General features: G+C 42.6%; 1 protein-coding gene across 1 annotated transcript in view; it reads right to left on the bottom strand.

The window, feature by feature from the left end:
* FER (FER tyrosine kinase) overlaps positions 1–18,872 on the bottom strand; it is a gene marked incomplete in the record, with an annotated part of 3,568,968 nt that overhangs the window by 850,508 nt on the left and 2,699,588 nt on the right.

Below are 18,872 nucleotides of genomic sequence, written 5' to 3' on the forward strand. Positions count from 1 at the left end.
TCTTGAAAAAGAGGCTTCTGAGAAGTAGGAGTCTGAACAGACTTGTCTGGGGTTGTATATCCCTTAGAATCTTTTTTAAGCTTAGGTGGAGAGTGGGACTGTCTGGGAACAAAGGCAAATTTGGATATATAATTTCTCTGAAATGTAGGGATAGGAGAAACAAAAATGTATTTCAATTCCTGCAAGGCCTTGCCTTTATCCTTGAGAGACTTAAAAAGCACAGCATCGGCACAACCACAGAGGTTCTTATTATAAACAGGGATATCCAATAATTTAAGTTAAATGTCATCAGGTAAAGGCTGAAGCAGCAAGGAATAGCACCTCAAAACAGGACCAAATGCAGCAGCCCTAGAAGGAGCATCAGCTGCATCACAGCTGCACTTAATACCCTGACAGGCAACTTGAGAGGAAGAACTCAGGAAGGAACAAGTTGACACCTTCCCTTCTGAATGAGGAAGGTCAGAAATTGCCTGAGAAGCTTGAGAAAGAAGGGCTAAAATATACCTGGTTATAGCAGTCTAGTAATCAATAGCCCTAAAAGGCAGGGTGGCAGCAGTATAGATCTTTTTTCATAGACATTCCATGGCTCTGCTATCTTTATCAAAAGGAAGTAGTTTAGTAGAGGACAAAAGTTTAGAAGGTTTGCCAGAAGATACAGACTTTAGAGAAGTATCAGCAGAAGGACAATTGTACACAAATTTACAATCATCAAACACCTTGTAAAATCTGTCAGATTTTTTGGGAGCTGGAGTCTTGAGAATCAGGGGCAACAGAGGCTGCTAGAAAGATATTTAAGAAGGCAGCCAGGACTGGAGTAACAGCAGAAGGTTTAGGAGACTCCATCTGGAGGAGTTCATAATAGCTCTTTTGAATATCAGAAACCTGAAAAAAGTCACATTTGAAATACTCCATCATGCTGGAAATAGTGTACCCAAAACTGAATTCCTCTAATGGAGAATCTGGACTAATAGAATCTTCTTCCTCAGATCCATAATCCAAAGGAGACGGGATATGAGAAGAATATGCTAATGACTCTTCTCTAGAATCCAAATCCTCTTCAGAGGACCCCTGCTCTTTGGGCCTCTTAAGAGGAGTAGATGACCAGGGAGGAGCAGGTAAAGAGACTCCCTGAAGTGGCTTCAAGGCCATTAAGGCATTAAATAACCCCTGAGTAATATCCTGCCATTCATGCTGGGGATCTTTAACAGCAGGGGAAATATGCTTTTTTTTGTTTTGTTTTTTCTTTTGAAAGACGTCTGCCCAAAAAATGCTAGGAGGTTTGGACACTTGCTGACATTCAATAAACATAGTAGGAATCTCCTCCCAAACTAGAATTTGCAGTATCCCCCCTTGGTCCCTCAGATATAATTAGCTGAGGTTCTCCCTCAATGGCCGAAGCAAATGTTTGTAAAGCCTCCGAGGATGTGCTAGAAATCGGAACCATGTCGGTTTCCAATAGGGTCAGAGCAGAGGAATCCAAAGTAACAACAGGATGATTCTCTGGGTTTTCTCCAGCCTCTTGAGAGAGACGTCCTGGGAGGCGGAACAGCAGCCGAATCAGACTTAAGTTTTTTGGCCTTTTTCTTGGCAGGCAGCTGCCCTTCGAGATGGGAAGACTCTGCCATAACACCTTGCACCAACAATTGTAGATGCTGGTGTTGTTTCTCTAGGTAAAAACGGAGAGATGACTACATAGGTGTTAGGGACAAACTCTTGGCAGATAGGACACTGTGCATGGTTGTGAGAAGAACCCAAACAGAAGAGACACTGCTTGTGATGGTCTTTATGTAGAATCTGCCTTCCACACTGACATTTTCCCTTTCTGTATGACATGTAAACACACCAAAATAAAAATAGAAAGAGATGAAAAGAGATCCAAATGGGGTACTTATCTGAAAAATATCTCAGTAATCAGGACAGAAGCAGCATTTAGACCTACATTCAATTATGGCGTTCAGACTGGTGGCAAAGAAGTTCTGAGGTATGCATGTCTGTACATTACCTTTACACCCTACGTGTTGCATGGGGAGCATTAAGTGTGATGTACAATATCTACAAATTCCAAAGGCTTTGGTATACTGGACAGACGTTGGGCTATCCTTGGCTCCCTTATGTAGAAAAATAAATAAATAATAAAACTGCAACAGTGAAATAGGACATCTTTTGGTATATAAAATTAATGAAGGCAAAACAAGGGTTATAGCTGTAAACTATGTACCCGCACATGTATTGGTTTATTAATACTCACTTATGGGGACATGAGAAAATGACGTATTTAGGAGTATAGATTCTGTTATGGCAGCTAAGTATATGTGGAAAGAGACTAAGCAAAAGCTAAAACATAAATTGAGAAACTGGAAGCTCTTGCCTATGGATATGGGTAGCAAGATGCAAGCAGTAAAAATGTTTTAGTCCCATTTTATACACAAGTTGGTCATATTTGTATCAATCAGAAGAAAAGTTAGAGGTGAAAGATTTTATGTGGGGGGGAAAGAGGGCAAGAGTCAAGTGGGATAAAGTTAATCCTTCCAATAGAACAAGGAAGTTTAGGATTACCCAATTTGAAGGGATATTTTACAGCTACACAGTTAAGACTCTTGTAGATAAAGCAAACAGAAAGGCACAATTCAAAGTGGAAAGGGATGACAATGAAGCAGGGAGGAAATACGGAAATAGTGGGAGTTTGTAACAGATACTTAAAGAGATTAACAGCAATCATACAGAATATTATATTCATAAAGTATCAGAAAGTATACTAAGAACTAAAGCAACACTGGAATGGAGAAAGGAGATTCTGCCAATAGGGATAACTGCAATTAGGGGTACAAAGAACTGGCAAGAGGGGGGTGAATTTACTGGAGGAAGCTGGCACAGAAAACAAGGTACTGGGAAAAATAATTAGAGAAAGGTAACAGAATGGGAAGAGGCCAAGAAGACATTTAGACTACAGGCTAGAGACTGCCTTCCCTCTCAGGGACTGATAACATAACTAGGCAAAGAGAAAGGGATAGGGGATCCTAACTGAAAGACCTGCACTGGTGAGTTTTTAGCTGAATCTAGAAGAAAAGCTGCTGTAAAAAAAGGAATAATTGTTAGGGCATATAAAATATTGCACGATAACTATAGGAATCAATGAGAGGAGGTCAAAAAAGTTTGGGAAGAGATATTAGATAAGCAATTCACAAAGAAACAATGGAAGCATATATGTATGGCTCCCAAATACACAACAATCTAGAAGATTTAGGATTTTTGTCTGGAAGTGTTTGTATAAGTATTTTTTATATCCCAAACAGACTCCAAAGAATTTTTCCTTAGGTAGATGGCAAATGTTGGAGGTGTAATGGGGAAGAGGTATCTGGGTGCATATCTTCTCAGAGTGTAATGAGTTGTTAGAAAATTCCCTGCAGAGTACTATGCCAGGAATACTCGGCAGGCAAATGAGTGTATAACTTAGGAAATTATTTTTCTTTACTGGGATTCAGGATGTGAGTTGCCAAGACATAAGTAAGGCCTTGTTGATTTTAATTCTGGTGACTGTCAAAAAAGCCATTACTAGACAATGGAACTCAAATTCTAAACCAAGCATACTTGAAGCCATGAATATTGTAACAGAGACAGAAGAAAATGAAGTGGGATCATTAGAAAATGGAAGGAGTAAATTACATAGAAAAAAATGGAAACTGTGGGAACAATACAGTTAGAAAAAAATGTTTTGCAGGAGGAATAAAGTTTAACAGAATGCAGGAAATGAACAATTTATGTAATGTTGGTTTGATTATACTGTACAGAAAATATAGGTGATATATAACGTTTGCAAATGTGAACTTTTTAATAGGATTTGATTAGTTTTATATAAATGCAAGTTTACTTCTATCACAAGTGATAATTCAATAAAGGTGTTTCTTAAAAAAAGTTATGGAATGCATAACTGCTCAACTGATAAACAATGACATAGGTGACCTACAAATTCATGAACCAGACAATCAGAATTTGTAAAAGGTAAGTTGTATCTACTAAACAAGGTGATTTGTTCAAAGTGGTCACTGAAGATCTGGATGAGGGTCTGACAGTCCCTACTGCTTACCTTGACCTCACAAAGGCCTATGACACAATCCCACATGTTGGTATCAGAAATAAACTCTCCCAAATTAACACAAATCCATATGTGGTCCATTGAATATTCAACTTGCTCTCCAACAGAACCCAACCTGTTAAGGTTGGGGGGTACCTCCTTTAGCCAGAGAAGTATCACCAGCATTATTCCAGAGTGCTATGTCCTGGGCTCCTGCTTCTCAGAAGTGAAAGCAGATGTTAAGAGCCTATGCAAGCTAAGTTTGCTGATGAGTGCAAACTAATTGCGACTGTCAAATCCCCATTGGACACACACATACTTCAGCAGGACCTGGACCACACAAATATCTAATTCCAAAAGATGTGGTACAGTTATTTTGAGAAAGATATCACCCCTTCTTTGTACTACACTGCTGTTATTCCTTGCAAAACAGATACAACTGTCTGGGATTTGCATAAATATGTTGACAACAATCTTTCTTTGAACATTATGTCTCAGATGTAGGAAGGCCTTCTACCTTAGATCCCATGCAGCTTGGTTTCTGTATACTCTTCATTTTTTAGACTTATCTTTGAATATAGTGCTCCTTCAGGAAGAAACCTTATAAAGCATCATGACCACCTGATTTCTACTTTGTCAGACATACTTCTACTATATTTTTATAATGTTTTTTGCATGCTGGACATTGTGTTAGGCATACTCCCACAGTGTGACTTGACCATGCACTGTACAGCACAGGCTTTCTGAATCAATGCATGCATAATGATCATTCTGAGTGTTACTGTACTGTCATCATATGCTCATTAGAGCCCATAGAGTCTTGATACTGACCCTTTGACTGCATAACCATTTCCACAGGTGTCTGGGGATGTATGTTGTAGATGCTGCTCAATGTCCCTCAACCTTATTTTTAAAGGGGCTGCTGTAGCATGATTAGAGGTTCCTGGGATGCAGGTTACCTCTGGCTTCTCCTGTGCAGTATGTAACATAATACATACAGCTTGCAGGCTGTGTCAGAGACGTATTGCACAGCTCCCAAATTTATGCGGGCAGTGGAAAGTACTGTTGTGTACACTTACCATAAAAGCAGATGTTCGAGTGTATTCACTGTTGCAGTCATTACATTTGGGTTATCTGCTTGCAGTAGCCCTCAGTCAGCCTGATTAACAAAGTCTTGGGTACTGCGTCGGATGCTGTCCCTTCTTCCATGACGTCAAGTCATCAGGAGTATAAAACATGCAGCAGACGCCATTACATCAGTTTTTTTTGCCCCAGATGTCAGGTGCCTCCCTAATGGGAGGCAATTAAATCTATAATTACAAGGATATACCTCCAACAAAAAAGCAAATACACCAAAAAGCTTTTTTAGCATAGTAAGGGAGAGTAGAGGTATAGCCAAAAGAAGAAAGGGGGCTGGAGGGAGGGTAACCAGGACTGCAACAGTGAATACACTCAAAAATCTACATTTATGGTAACTGTACATAACTGTACTATGTTCTTCGTGTTTCACTGTTGCAGTCATTACATTTGGGTAGATTCCCAAAGTTAAGGTTGGAAGGAGGAATTTAAATAGAATTAGGACTAGCTATAAGACCCTGCAAGACTGCAGTGGCAAAGCCAGCTCTGGATTTAGAGAAAATTGGCAAATGATAATGCTTGGTGAAAGTACGTACAGAACTCCAGGTAGCAGCTTCTAGGATGTCCCTGGTAGGAACGCCCCTGAGAAAGGCTGTGGAGGTTGATGCAGCCCTGGTTGAACGAGGTCTGATGCCCTGTGGGATAGGTTTTCCATGGTGCTTATAGCAGAAATGAAAGCAGTGGCCTATCAATTTTGAAATGGTTTGCTTTCAAATAGCTTTCCCCTCTGTCCCTGCAGCAAATGCCACCAGCAGTTGTTCAGATTTCCTTTGAGGTTTAGTCCTGTCCAAGTAAAATCTAAGTTGTTTGTGGACATCTAAGGAGTGCAGTATCCGTTCCCCTTTGTTCTGTGGGTTAGGAAAGAAGGTAGGCAAATGAATGGAAGAGCCACACTGGATACCACCTTGGGCATGAAGGAGGGATTGGTTCTGAGGGACACCCTGTATGCATGAAAGATGATGAAAGGCTCCACTGCCATAAAGGCCTGTAATTCAGATATCCTTCTTGATGACGTGATTGCTAAAAGGAAAGCTGTTTTCCAAGAAAGGAATTTTAAATCTGCAGTAGTAGCTGGCTCGAAAGGAGGAAGAGTGAGTTTCTCCAAGAGAAAGTTAAGGTCCCAGGCTGGAGTTGGAGCTCTCCTGCGTGGCCTTAAATTTTTGGCCCCTCTGAGGAACTGCTTGAGCAGTGGGTGACAGAAGAGGGGAGGCTCTGTACTGTAAAGAGCTGAAATGGCTGAGGCATGAATTTTGATGGAGGAAAAGGACAAGCCCTTATGAAGCATCTCAGTCAAGTATTGTAGAATCTGAGGTAAACTGGGCACTGCTGCGCTCATCCCTTGAGACTGATTACAGGCACAAAATCTTTTCCATTTTGCAGCATAAGATTTTCTAGTACTAGGCCTCCTTGCCTCTAAAATGATATCCATCACTGATTTACTGAGGGATGATAAAGGAGAGATTAGGTAATTAGCCAGGCTGCTAGGTTCAGGGTTTGCAGCTGAGGGTGCAGAATCTGGTTCTCTTGCTGAGACAACAGGGAAGGAGTCTGAGGCAGGTGCCATGGGGCCAAGTATGACACACTGCACAAGAGGGGGTACCAGTGTTGGCGAGGCCAGTCTGGTGCAATTAAAATCATCTTTGGCTTGTCCTGTTTGATCTTTAGTAGTACCTTGGAGAGCAGAGGGGGGAAAGGCATAAACTGATAGTTTTTTCCAGCTGAAGGATAGAGCATCCACTTTCCAAGCTAACTTGTGGGGAACCTTGTGCAAAATTTGCCCGAGTGATGGTTCTGGGGGGAGGCAAACAGGTCTATATCTCCCCCACTTGCTTGTCAACATGTTGAAAATCCTTGGTTCCAGTTTCCACTCGTGTGGGTCCATGAGGTTTCTGCTTAGCCCGTCTGCCAGTGTATTCAGTTTTCCTGGCAGGAACTGAGCTTGTAGATTCACTTGGTAGCTCAAGGCTGTGTTCCACAATGCCATGGCTAGTCTGCAGAGGGGGCAAGAATCTGTACCGCCCTGCTTGTTTATATACCACATAAATATATACAACGTTTTGCTGTCCGTCTTTACCAATAGTTGTCCTGGAAGAATGTGGTCCTTGAAGGCTGTCAGAGCATTCTGTATAGCTAACATTTCCTTTTGATCTATGTGCAGGTGCATTTTACTTGGGTTCCATTTGCCCTGAATGCACTTCCCTGCCAAGCCCCCCATGCATAGTCTGATGCATCTGTTGTTAAGGTTTGGGTGGCAGGGGGTAGTGTGAATGGCAGTCCCCTGTTTTGGTGGCAGGCCTCTACCCACCAAAGGAACTCTAGGCATAGGCAAGGTATGATAGGAATCATTGTTTCTAGATCCTGTGAATGTTGACACAATACACTTTTGAGATACCATTGTAGTTTCCTCATATGCTGCCTTGCATATGGAATTAGAAGAATGCAGGAGGCCATGAACCCACCCCAAGGCTTGCAGTATTTGCCTTGCAGATAGCTTGTTTTTTGTGGCCACTTGTTTGAAGTAAGTTGTCAAATGTATCCGTTTCTCTGGCGTGAGGAAAGCCATCTGGGAAGTTGTATTCAACTTGCTCCCAGGAATATAATTTGTTGACAGGATACCAGGTGTGATTTCTTTTCGTTTATGGTGTACCCCAGACAAGTCAGCACCCTTTGAACAAAGGCTAGATGATTCAAAAGTATGTCCCGGCTTTCTGCCTGAATTAGACAATCATTCAGGCATGGGTATATTTGAATATTTCTTTGCCTGTAAAATGCAATGACTGGAGCTAGGCACTTTGTGAATACCTTGGGCACAGTAGATAAGCCAAAGGGCAGTGCAGAGAACTGATAATGCATGTAGCCTGCTTTGAAGTGCAGGTATCTTCTGCAAGACTCCCTGATAGGGGTGTGCAGGTATGCTTCTTTTAAGTCTAGTGTTGCCAACCATGCATCTTTGCCTAGAATAGGAAGCAGCTGGTGAAGAGTCAGCATTTTGAATTTTGGAATCACCAGAAAGGTGTTAGAGTAGAAAGGTCCAGGATAGGATGCCATGTACTGCCTTTTCTGGGTACCAGGGAAAGTCTCAAATAGAAACCTTGTCCCTTTTCCTCTTCTGGTACCAAATGAATAGCCCCATGCTTAAGAGAGAGAGAATTGGATTTTGGGCCTCTGCCCACTGATTTGGGGGTAGATCTGGCTACCCGCTTGGCATTGGTAACGTGTGGAAATGAAATCTGTATCCTTGGGACACTATATTTAAAACCGATTTGTCCTGGGTAATGAGTCCCCAGTTTTTGGCCTGCAGACCAATCTTTCTACCTAAAGGAGCATTCAGTTGGGAAGTGCTTGGAAGTTTTAAAAACCAGTCATTGAGACAGTTTTCCATAGGGGGGGGGATGTCTTACTACTCCTAGATTTGGGTGTGGAAATCCCCCACTGCTTAGTCTTGTGTGTCCCCTGGGACTGAAATCTGGGGTTTCTGCTGTGTCTGGGTTTGGCTTGAGAAGACCTGGAAGGGGCTGGAAAGGACCAATTCTTAGAGGGCCAATGCCTACTAAATCTAGGCGGCTGACCTTGCAAGAAATTTTTAACAGTTTGCATAGATTTAGCTTTATCTTCCATCTTTTTAAGAACTTCCTCAGCTTTGTTGCCAAACAGGTGGTCCTGATTTAAGGGAGCATCCAACAGTTTAGCTTTGACATGATCAGGCAAAGATTGCTCCTTAAGCCAAGCATGCCTTCTGAGCACAGACCCAGTAACAGCAGCCCTGCAAGAGGCCTCTAATGAATGAAATCCACATTGCAAAGTATGTTTTCCAACTTGTTCAGCAGAATGCATTAAATCCTGTAATTCTTTATTTTCAGCACAGTCAAGAATCATCATCATTTTCTGTTTAAGCAACCCAATAACATGTTGTTGAAACTTTAACATATGAAACTGGCAGTTTAAAGCCCTAATGGCCAAGGTTGCAGAAGTGTAAACCTTCTTACCCCATCTATCCAGCGCCTTGGAGTCTCTATAAGAAGGGGTAGGATTTTTAGCAGTAGAAGCCTTAATGCCCTTAGGTCCCTGTGAAATAGTCTCTGGATCCGCAATAGGATTTTTAAAAAGAAACTTGCGTGAATCAGGAACTCTGTAATATCTGTCAGGTTTTCTGGGAACAGGAGGCAGAGAATCAGGGGCCAAACTAGACTCTGAAAAGGCATCATCAACAATGTCTAGTACAGGAGGTATAGCTAAAGGCCTATGCTGAGGCAGGAGTAAGAAATCCCTAAGCCTCTTTTTTGAATCAGAAAAATCCTGGCTTTCCCAGTGGAAATGTTCCTTTAGAGTATGTAAGGTTTCACCAAAAGAAAAATCCTCTGGAGGGGAAGCAGAGGCAATAGAGTTCTCTGCATCAGAATCCTCAAAAGTAGATAACGGCAAATCCAGATCACCAGAAAAATCAGAATCCTGGTCAGAAGATTCATAAACAACTTCAGTCCTAGGTCTTTTAGAAGGGGGAGGTTGGCTTCCCCTGATTAAAGTTATAAGATCTTCAGCCATTCTTATCATTTGTTTTTTAGGCATAGAGGCCTGAGCATGCGGCCTGGACGTCGGTTTCTTAGGCATGGTTTGAGATTTAGGCCTAAATGACGAAGGAAGTGTCGGTTTAATATGCAACTCCGTAGGCCTGAACACACCCTCAGAAGCCGGTGCCTGCACAGCGGCTCCAGACCCATCCAAGGTAGAGACATCCACAGGTTCCACAGTTGAAGCATCTCGTGGCATACCAGACTCCAAATTGGTCTCAGTAGAGGCCTGCAGATCAGAAGTAGCGGGTATCAGGGGCTGCAAAAGCACCTCACTGAGTACCGGTGAACTGGCGACTGGCTTAGGAGAAGTGTCGTCGGCAGCTTTGGACCTAGGTGGCCTGTCTCTGTCTTTATCTTTGCATTTTTAAGGAATCCCGGTAGTCGGATGGCTAACCGATGACATTTCTGGATAATTAAACCGAGAACGGAAATATTTAGAGGCGAAAATATACCGACGACGGATAGTGCGCTGATCAATTAAAGCACAAAGCCAACAGCAAAGTATGTCGTGGTCAGGGCCCAGGCAAGGAATACAGTACGAATGAAAATCTTTATGAGGTATTTGCTTTCCACAAGTAACGCAATTATTAACTTTTACTGACATTGGTAAGGAGCAAGAAAAAGTTTCCCCAACGGGGTACTTAGCTTTAGTTGAAGACTTCGGTTCTGAAACTCGAAAACGAAAATTTCAGGAGTCGGCCAACCGGCACTTGCGAACCGCTTCTGCTTCGGGCGCTGCATGGCAAGAAAGACTGATGTAATGGCGTCGGCTGCAAGTTTTATACCCCTGATGACCTGACATCATGGAAGAAGGGACAGCATCCGACGTAGGACTCAAGACTTTGTTAATCAGGCCAACTGAGGGCTACTGCAAGCAGATAACCCAAACAGGGTGGGAGGTTGGTGTGATGGTTAAGGTGCTTACCTTAGAAACACAAGGTGCAGGGTTTGATTCTGACATGGGGTAATTGGCTAGGCTTAAAATGGCCCATAAGGGCAATTAGCCTAGTACTAACCTATGAACCTATGATAATAATGAGTGCAACAGTGAAACATGAAGAAAGTACAGTTTTGTACCTACCATGATGAAACCCGCATTGTGGCGGGTGAAAGCGCTCAGTGGTTGTGTTATTAAAGTTTTCTTCGTTCACTACAGTTGGGTCCACTATTATTTTATTATTTTTACTAAACAAGGTGATTTGTTCAAAGTGGTCACTGAAGATCTGGATGAGGGTCTGACCGTCCCTACTGCTTACCTTGACCTCACAAAGGCCTATGACACAATCCCACATGTTGGTATCAGAAATAAACTCTCCCAAATTAACACAAATCCATATGTGGTCCATTGAATATTCAACTTGCTCTCCAACAGAACCCAACCTGTTAAGGTTGGGGGGTACCTCCTTTAGCCAGGAAAGTATCACCAGCATTATTCCAGAGTGCTATGTCCTGGGCTCCTGCTTCTCAGACGTGAAAGCAGATGTTAAGAGCCTATGCAAGCTAAGTTTGCTGATGAGTGCAAACTAATTGCGACTGTCAAATCCCCATTGGACACACACATACTTCAGCAGGACCTGGACCACACAAATGTTTAATGTGTGAGTCATGGTCTCATGGTAAATTCCAAAAGATGTGGTACAGTTATTTTGAGAAAGATATCACCCCTTCTTCGTACTACACTGCTGTTATTCCTTGCAAAACAGATACAACTGTCTGGGATTTGCATAAATATGTTGACAACAATCTTTCTTTGAACATTATGTCTCAGATGTAGGAAGGCCTTCTACCTTAGATCCCATGCAACTTGGTTTCTGTATACTCTTCATTTTTTAGACTTATCTTTGAATATAGTGCTCCTTCAGGAAGAAACCTTATAAAGCATCATGACCAACTGATTTCTACTTTGTCAGACATACTTCTACTATATTGTTATAATGTTTTTTGCATGCTGGACATTGTGTTAGGCATACTCCCACAGTGTGACTTGACCATGCACTGTACAGCACAGGCTTTCTGAACCAATGCATGCATAATGATCATTCTGTGTGTTACTGTACTGTCATCATATGCTCATTAGAGCCCATAGAGTCTTGATACTGACCCTTTGACTGCATAACCATTTCTACAGGTGTCTGGGGATGTATGTTGTAGATGCTGCTCAATGTCCCTCAACCTTATTTTTAAAGGGGCTGCTGTAGCATGATTAGAGGTTCCTGGGATGCAGGTTACCTCTGGCTTCTCCTGTGCAGTATGTAACATAATACATACAGCTTGCAGGCTGTGTCAGAGACGTATTGCACAGCTCCCAAATTTATGCGGGCAGTGGAAAGTACTGTTGTGTACACTTACCATAAATGCAGATGTTCGAGTGTATTCACTGTTGCAGTCATTACATTTGGGTTATCTGCTTGCAGTAGCCCTCAGTCAGCCTGATTAACAAAGTCTTGGGTCCTGCGTCGGATGCTGTCCCTTCTTCCATGACGTCAAGTCATCAGGAGTATAAAACATGCAGCAGACGCCATTACATCAGTTTTTTTTGTCCCAGATGTCAGGTGCCTCCCTAATGGGAGGCAATTAAATCTATAATTACAAGGATATACCTCCAACAAAAAAGCAAATACACCAAAAAGCTTTTTTAGCATAGTAAGGGAGAGTAGAGGTATAGCCAAAAGAAGAAAGGGGGCTGGAGGGAGGGTAACCAGGACTGCAACAGTGAATACACTCAAAAATCTACATTTATGGTAACTGTACATAACTGTACTATGTTCTTCGTGTTTCACTGTTGCAGTCATTACATTTGGGTAGATTCCCAAAGCTAAGGTTGGAAGGAGGAATTTAAATAGAATTAGGACTAGCTATAAGACCCTGCAAGACTGCAGTGGCAAAGCCAGCTCTGGATTTAGAGAAAATTGGCAAATGATAATGCTTGGTGAAAGTACGTACAGAACTCCAGGTAGTAGCTTCTAGGATGTCCCTGGTAGGAACGCCTCTGAGAAAGGCTGTGGAGGTTGATGCAGCCCTGGTTGAATGGGGTCTGATGCCCTGTGGGATAGGTTTTCCATGGTGCTTATAGCAGAAACGAAAGCAGTGGCCTATCAATTTTGAAATGGTTTGCTTTCAAATAGCTTTCCCCTCTGTCCCTGCAGCAAATGCCACCAGCAGTTGTTCAGATTTCCTTTGAGGTTTAGTCCTGTCCAAGTAAAATCTAAGTTTTTTGTGGACATCTAAGGAGTGCAGTATCCGTTCCCCTTTGTTCTGTGGGTTAGGAAAGAAGGTAGGCAAATGAATGGAAGAGCCACACTGGATACCACCTTGGGCATGAAGGAGGGATTGGTTCTGAGGGACACCCTGTCTGCATGAAAGATGATGAAAGGCTCCACTGCCATAAAGGCCTGTAATTCAGATATCCTTCTTGATGAAGTGATTGCTAAAAGCAAAGCTGTTTTCCAAGAAAGGAATTTTAAATCTGCAGTAGCAGCTGGCTCGAAAGGAGGAAGAGTGAGTTTCTCCAAGAGAAAGTTAAGGTCCCAGGCTGGAGTTGGAGCTCTCCTGCATGGCCTTAAATTTTTGGCCCCTCTGAGAACCTGCTTGAGCAGTGGGTGACAGAAGAGGGGAGGCTCTGTGCTGTAAAGAGCTGAAATGGCTGAGGCATGAATTTTGATGGAGGAAAAGGACAAGCCCCTATGAAGCATCTCAGTCAAGTATTGTAGAATCTGAGGTAAACTGGGCACTGCTGCGCTCATCCCTTGAGACTGATTACAGGCACAAAATCTTTTCCATTTTGCAGCATAAGATTTTCTAGTACTAGGCCTCCTTGCCTCTAAAATGATATCCATCACTGATTTACTGATGGATGATAAAGGAGAGATTAGGTAATTAGCCAGGCTGCTACGTTCAGGGTTTGCAGCTGAGGGTGCAGAATCTGGTTCTCCTGCTGAGACAACAGGGAAGGAGTCTGAGGCAGGTGCCATGGGGCCAAGTATGACACACTGCACAAGAGGGGGTACCAGTGTTGGCGAGGCCAGTCTGGTGCAATTAAAATCATCTTTGGCTTGTCTTGTTTGATCTTTAGTAGTACCTTGGAGAGCAGAGGGGGAAAGGCATAAACTGATAGTTTTTTCCAGCTGAAGGTTAGAGCATCCACTTTCCAAGCTAACTTGTGGGGAACCTTGTGCAAAATTTGCCTGAGTGATGGTTCTGGGGGGAGGCAAACAGGTCTATATCTCCCCCACTTGCTTGTCAACATGCTGAAAATCCTTGGTTCCAGTTTCCACTCATGTGGGTCCATGAGGTTTCTGCTTAGTCCGTCTGCCAGTGTATTCAGTTTTCCTGGCAGGAACTGAGCTTGTAGATTCACTTGGTAGCTCAAGGCTGTGTTCCACAATGCCATGGCTAGTCTGCAGAGGGGGCAAGAATCTGTACCACCCTGCTTGTTTATATACCACATAAATATATACAACGTTTTGCTGTCCGTCTTTACCATTAGTTGTCCTGGAAGAATGTGGTCCTTGAAGGCTGTCAGAGCATTCTGTATAGCTAACATTTCCTTTTGATCTATGTGCAGGTGCATTTTACTTGAGTTCCATTTGCCCTGAATGCACTTCCCTGCCAAGTGAGCCCCCCATGCATAGTCTGATGCATCTGTTGTTAAGGTTTGGGTGGCAGGGGGTAGTGTGAATGACAGTCCCCTGTTTTGGTGGCAGGCCTCTGCCCACCAAAGGAACTCTAGGCATATGCAAGGTATGATAGGAATCATTGTTTCTAGATCCTGTGAATGTTGACACAATATGCTTTTGAGATACCATTGTAGTTTCCTCATATGCAGCCTTGCATATGGAATTAGAAGAATGCAGGAGGCCATGAACACACCCCAAGGCTTTTAGTATTTGCCTTGCAGATAGCTTGTTTTTTGTGGCCACTTGTTTGAAGTAGGTTGTCAAATGTATCCGTTTCTCTGGCGTGAGGAAAGCCATCTGGGAAGTTGTATTCAAGCTTGCTCCCAGGAATATAATTTGTTGACAGGATACCAGGTGTGATTTCTTTTCGTTTATGGTGTACCCCAGACAAGTCAGCACCCTTTGAACAAAGGCTAGATGATTCAAAAGTATGTCCTGGCTTTCTGCCTGAATTAGACAATCATTCAGGTATGGGTATATTTGAATATTTCTTTGCCTGTAAAATGCAATGACTGGAGCTAGGCACTTTGTGAATACCTTGGGCACAGTAGATAAGCCAAAGGGCAGTGCAGAGAACTGATAATGCATGTAGCCTGCTTTGAAGCGCAGGTATCTTCTGCAAGACTCCCTGATAGGGATGTGCAGGTATGCTTCTTTTAAGTCTAGTGTTGCCAACCATGCATCTTTGCCTAGAATAGGAAGCAGCTGGTGAAGAGTCAGCATTTTGAATTTTGGAATCACCAGAAAGGTGTTAGAGTAGAAAGGTCCAGGATAGGATGCCATGTATTGCCTTTTCTGGGTACCAGGGAAAGTCTCATATAGAAACCTTGTCCCTTTTCCTCTTCTGGTACCAAATAAATAGCCCCATGCTTAAGAGAGAGAGAACTGGATTTTGGGCCTCTGCCCACTGATTTGGGGGTAGATCTGGCTACCCGCTTGGCGTTGGTAACGTGTGGAAATGAAATCTGTATCCTTGGGACACTATATTTAAAACCCATTTGTCCTGGGTAATGAGTTCCCAGTTTTTGGCCTGCAGACCAATCTTTCTGCCTAAAGGAGCATTCAGTTGGGAAGTGCTTGGAAGTTTTAAAAACCAGTCATTGAGACAGTTTTCCATAGGGGGGGATGTCTTACTACTCCTAGATTTGGGTGCGGAAATCCCCCACTGCTTAGTCTTGTGTGTCTCCTGGGATGGAAATCTGGGGTTTCTGCTGTGTCTGGGTTTGGCTTGAGAAGACCTGGAAGGGGCTGGAAAGGACCAATTCTTAGAGGGCCAATGCCTACTAAATCTAGGCGGCTGACCTTGCAAGAAATCTTTAACAGTTTGCATAGATTTAGCTTTATCTTCCATCTTTTTAAGAACTTCCTCAGCTTTGTTGCCAAAAAGGTGGTCCTGATTTAAGGGAGCATCCAACAGTTTAGCTTTGACATGATCAGGCAAAGATTGCTCCTTAAGCCAAGCATGCCTTCTGAGCACAGACCCAGTAACAGCAGCCCTGCAAGAGGCCTCTAATGAATGAGATCCACATTGCAAAGTATGTTTACCAACTTGTTCAGCAGAATGCATTAAATCCTGTAAATCTTTATTTTCAGCACAGTCAGGAATCATCATCATTTTCTGTTTAAGCAACTCAATAACATGTTGTTGAAACATTAACATATGAAACTGGCAGTTTGAAGCCCTAATGGCCAAGGTTGCAGAAGTGTAAACCTTCTTACCCCATCTATCCAGCGCCTTGGAGTTTCTATAAGAAGGGGTAGGATTTTTAGCAGTAGAAGCCTTAATGCCCTTAGGTCCCTGTGAAATAGTCTCTGGATCCGCAATAGGATTTTTAAAAAGAAACTTGCGTGAATCAGGAACTCTGTAATATCTGTCAGGTTTTCTGGGAACAGGAGGCAGAGAATCAGGGGCCAAACTAGACTCTGAAAAGGCATCATCAACAATGTCTAGTACAGGAGGTATAGCTAAAGGCCTATGCTGAGGCAGGAGTAAGAAATCCCTAAGCCTCTTTTTTTGAATCAGAAAAATCCTGGCTTTCCCAGTGGAAATGTTCCCTTAGAGTATGTAAGGTTTCACCAAAAGAAAAATCCTCTGGAGGGGAAGCAGAGGTAATAGAGTTCTCTGCATTAGAATCCTCATAAGTAGATAACGGCAAATCCAGATCACCAGAAAAATCAGAATCCTGGTCAGAAGATTCATAAACAACTTCAGCCCTAGGTCTTTTAGAAGGGGGAGGTTGGCTTCCCCTGATTAAAGTTATAAGATCTTCAGCCATTCTTATCATTTGTTTTTTAGGCATAGAGGCCTGAGCATGCGGCCTGGACGTCGGTTTCTTAGGCATGGTTTGAGATTTTGGCCTAAATGAAGAAGGAAGTGTTGGTTTAATATGCAACTCTGTAGGCCTGAACACACCCTCAGAAGCCGGTGCCTGCACAGCGGCTCCAGACCCATCCAAGGTAGAGACATCCACAAGTTCCACAGTTGAAGCATCTCGTGGCATACCAGACTCCAAATTGGTCTCAGTAGAGGCCTGCGGATCAGAAGTAGCGGGTATCAGGGGCTGCAAAAGCACCTCACTGAGTACCGGTGAACTGGCGACTGGCTTAGGAGAAGTGTCGTCGGCAGCTTTGGACCTAGGTGGCCTGTCTCTGTCTTTATCTTTGCATTTTTTCGGAATCCCGGTAGTCGGATGACTAACCGATGACATTTCTGGATAATTAAACCGAGAACGGAAATATTTAGAGGCGAAAATATACCGATGACTGATAGTACGCTGATTAATTAAAGCACAAAGCCAACAGCAAGGTATGTCGTGGTCAGGGCCCAGGCAAGGAATACAGTACGAATGAAAATCTTTATGAGGTATTTGCTTTCCACAAGTAACGCAATTATTAACTTTTACTGACATTGGTAAGGAGCAAGAAAAAGTTTCCCCAATGGGGTACTTAGCTTTAGTTGAAGACTTCGGTTCTGAAACTCGAAAACGAAAATTTCAGGAGTCGGCCAACCGGCACTTGCGAACCGCTTCTGCTTCGGGCGCTGCATGGCAAGAAAGACTGATGTAATGGCGTCGGCTGCAAGTTTTATACCCCTGATGACCCGACATCATGGAAGAAGGGACAGCATCCGACGTAGGACTCAAGACTTTGTTAATCAGGCCGACTGAGGGCTACTGCAAGCAGATAACCCAAACATAATGACTGCAACAGTGAAACATGAAGAACATCCAAGCTTTCACCAGATGCATACCACAGTGAGAGGGTAGTATGTGTCCACATAGCTGTACAATCTAATAGATGCATAACAGTGTCTCCCCCCTGTTGAAGTCAGCAAGATGAAAAGGTCTTTTAAACCTTCGGTGATCAAAAATCAAATTTATGGATATTTTTACAAAATGAATTAAAAGCATATTTCGATGAAACATGCACCAGTAACATTCCCACTAAATACACCTGTGCTTTGGTGCAGGTAAGAACATTTCAGTGAGATAAAATACTTCAAAAATGCAGTTACACTTGCCATGCAAAAAAACCTAACACACTCGCTCATTTTGCAACTTCCACAGTATGTATTTAAATTGTCAAAAGCATACCCAATACACTAGTAATCCAGGACTCTATGCCACACAATTTTACTTTCCTCAAACTCCTTCTACAAAAAACATTTACTATAACATAATTCCTGCACTGTATGAAGCAGAGAGGGATTGGCATTTTTAGAAATTAACCACAAGACACCAATTAGTCTTTATTTTAATTTTAGGTCTACTCTCTTTTGACCTCAGGTGAGGAGGACCTCCACTGCTAATTAGTTATGCATTCATCCCTCAATCATTTCAAAGGGATGAAAGCTAGGTACTCGAGTTTTGAGTACCATCACACTACAAAGAGAAGATTGCCTTTTGTTTTCATGCAATTCCCCTCCACCCACTGCTTGTAAGGACAATAAACGTGTTACCAATGTCACCTCACAACTTCTGCAATACTCTCTTGAACTAGCCACTTGGGAGATGTCAAGAAATTCAAGAGCAGACCTCTGACTACTTAACCCTTGTAATCCTAGCTAAACATTCACCACTCCCTACACAGCCAAAGTCAGAGGCAGGAATGCTCCTTATGTACCAGAAAGTCACTCTAAAAACACTTAATCAGAAAACAGGGTCTTAGAAATTGCTGGGTACTTGTGGGGACAGTACTTAGCAGCATGTAAATGTAGGTTAACTCAAAAAGATAAGCAGAACAGCTCTGAGCAAGTCCCTTCATGTATAATCACACATATATTAGTTTCACAATTCAGGCAACTGGTTTCACATAAATTCTACTCAAATTGTATCAGTTCAGTCCTACTTAGTATTTATTCAAGTAAACTTCTCAAAATTTAATTGCCATCTTGCATGGCAAATTAATAAATATAAG

Source organism: Protopterus annectens, chromosome 2.part2 (genome assembly GCF_019279795.1).
Source record: "Protopterus annectens isolate FY-2018-M chromosome 2.part2, PAN1.0, whole genome shotgun sequence".
NCBI lineage: Eukaryota > Metazoa > Chordata > Ceratodontiformes > Protopteridae > Protopterus > Protopterus annectens.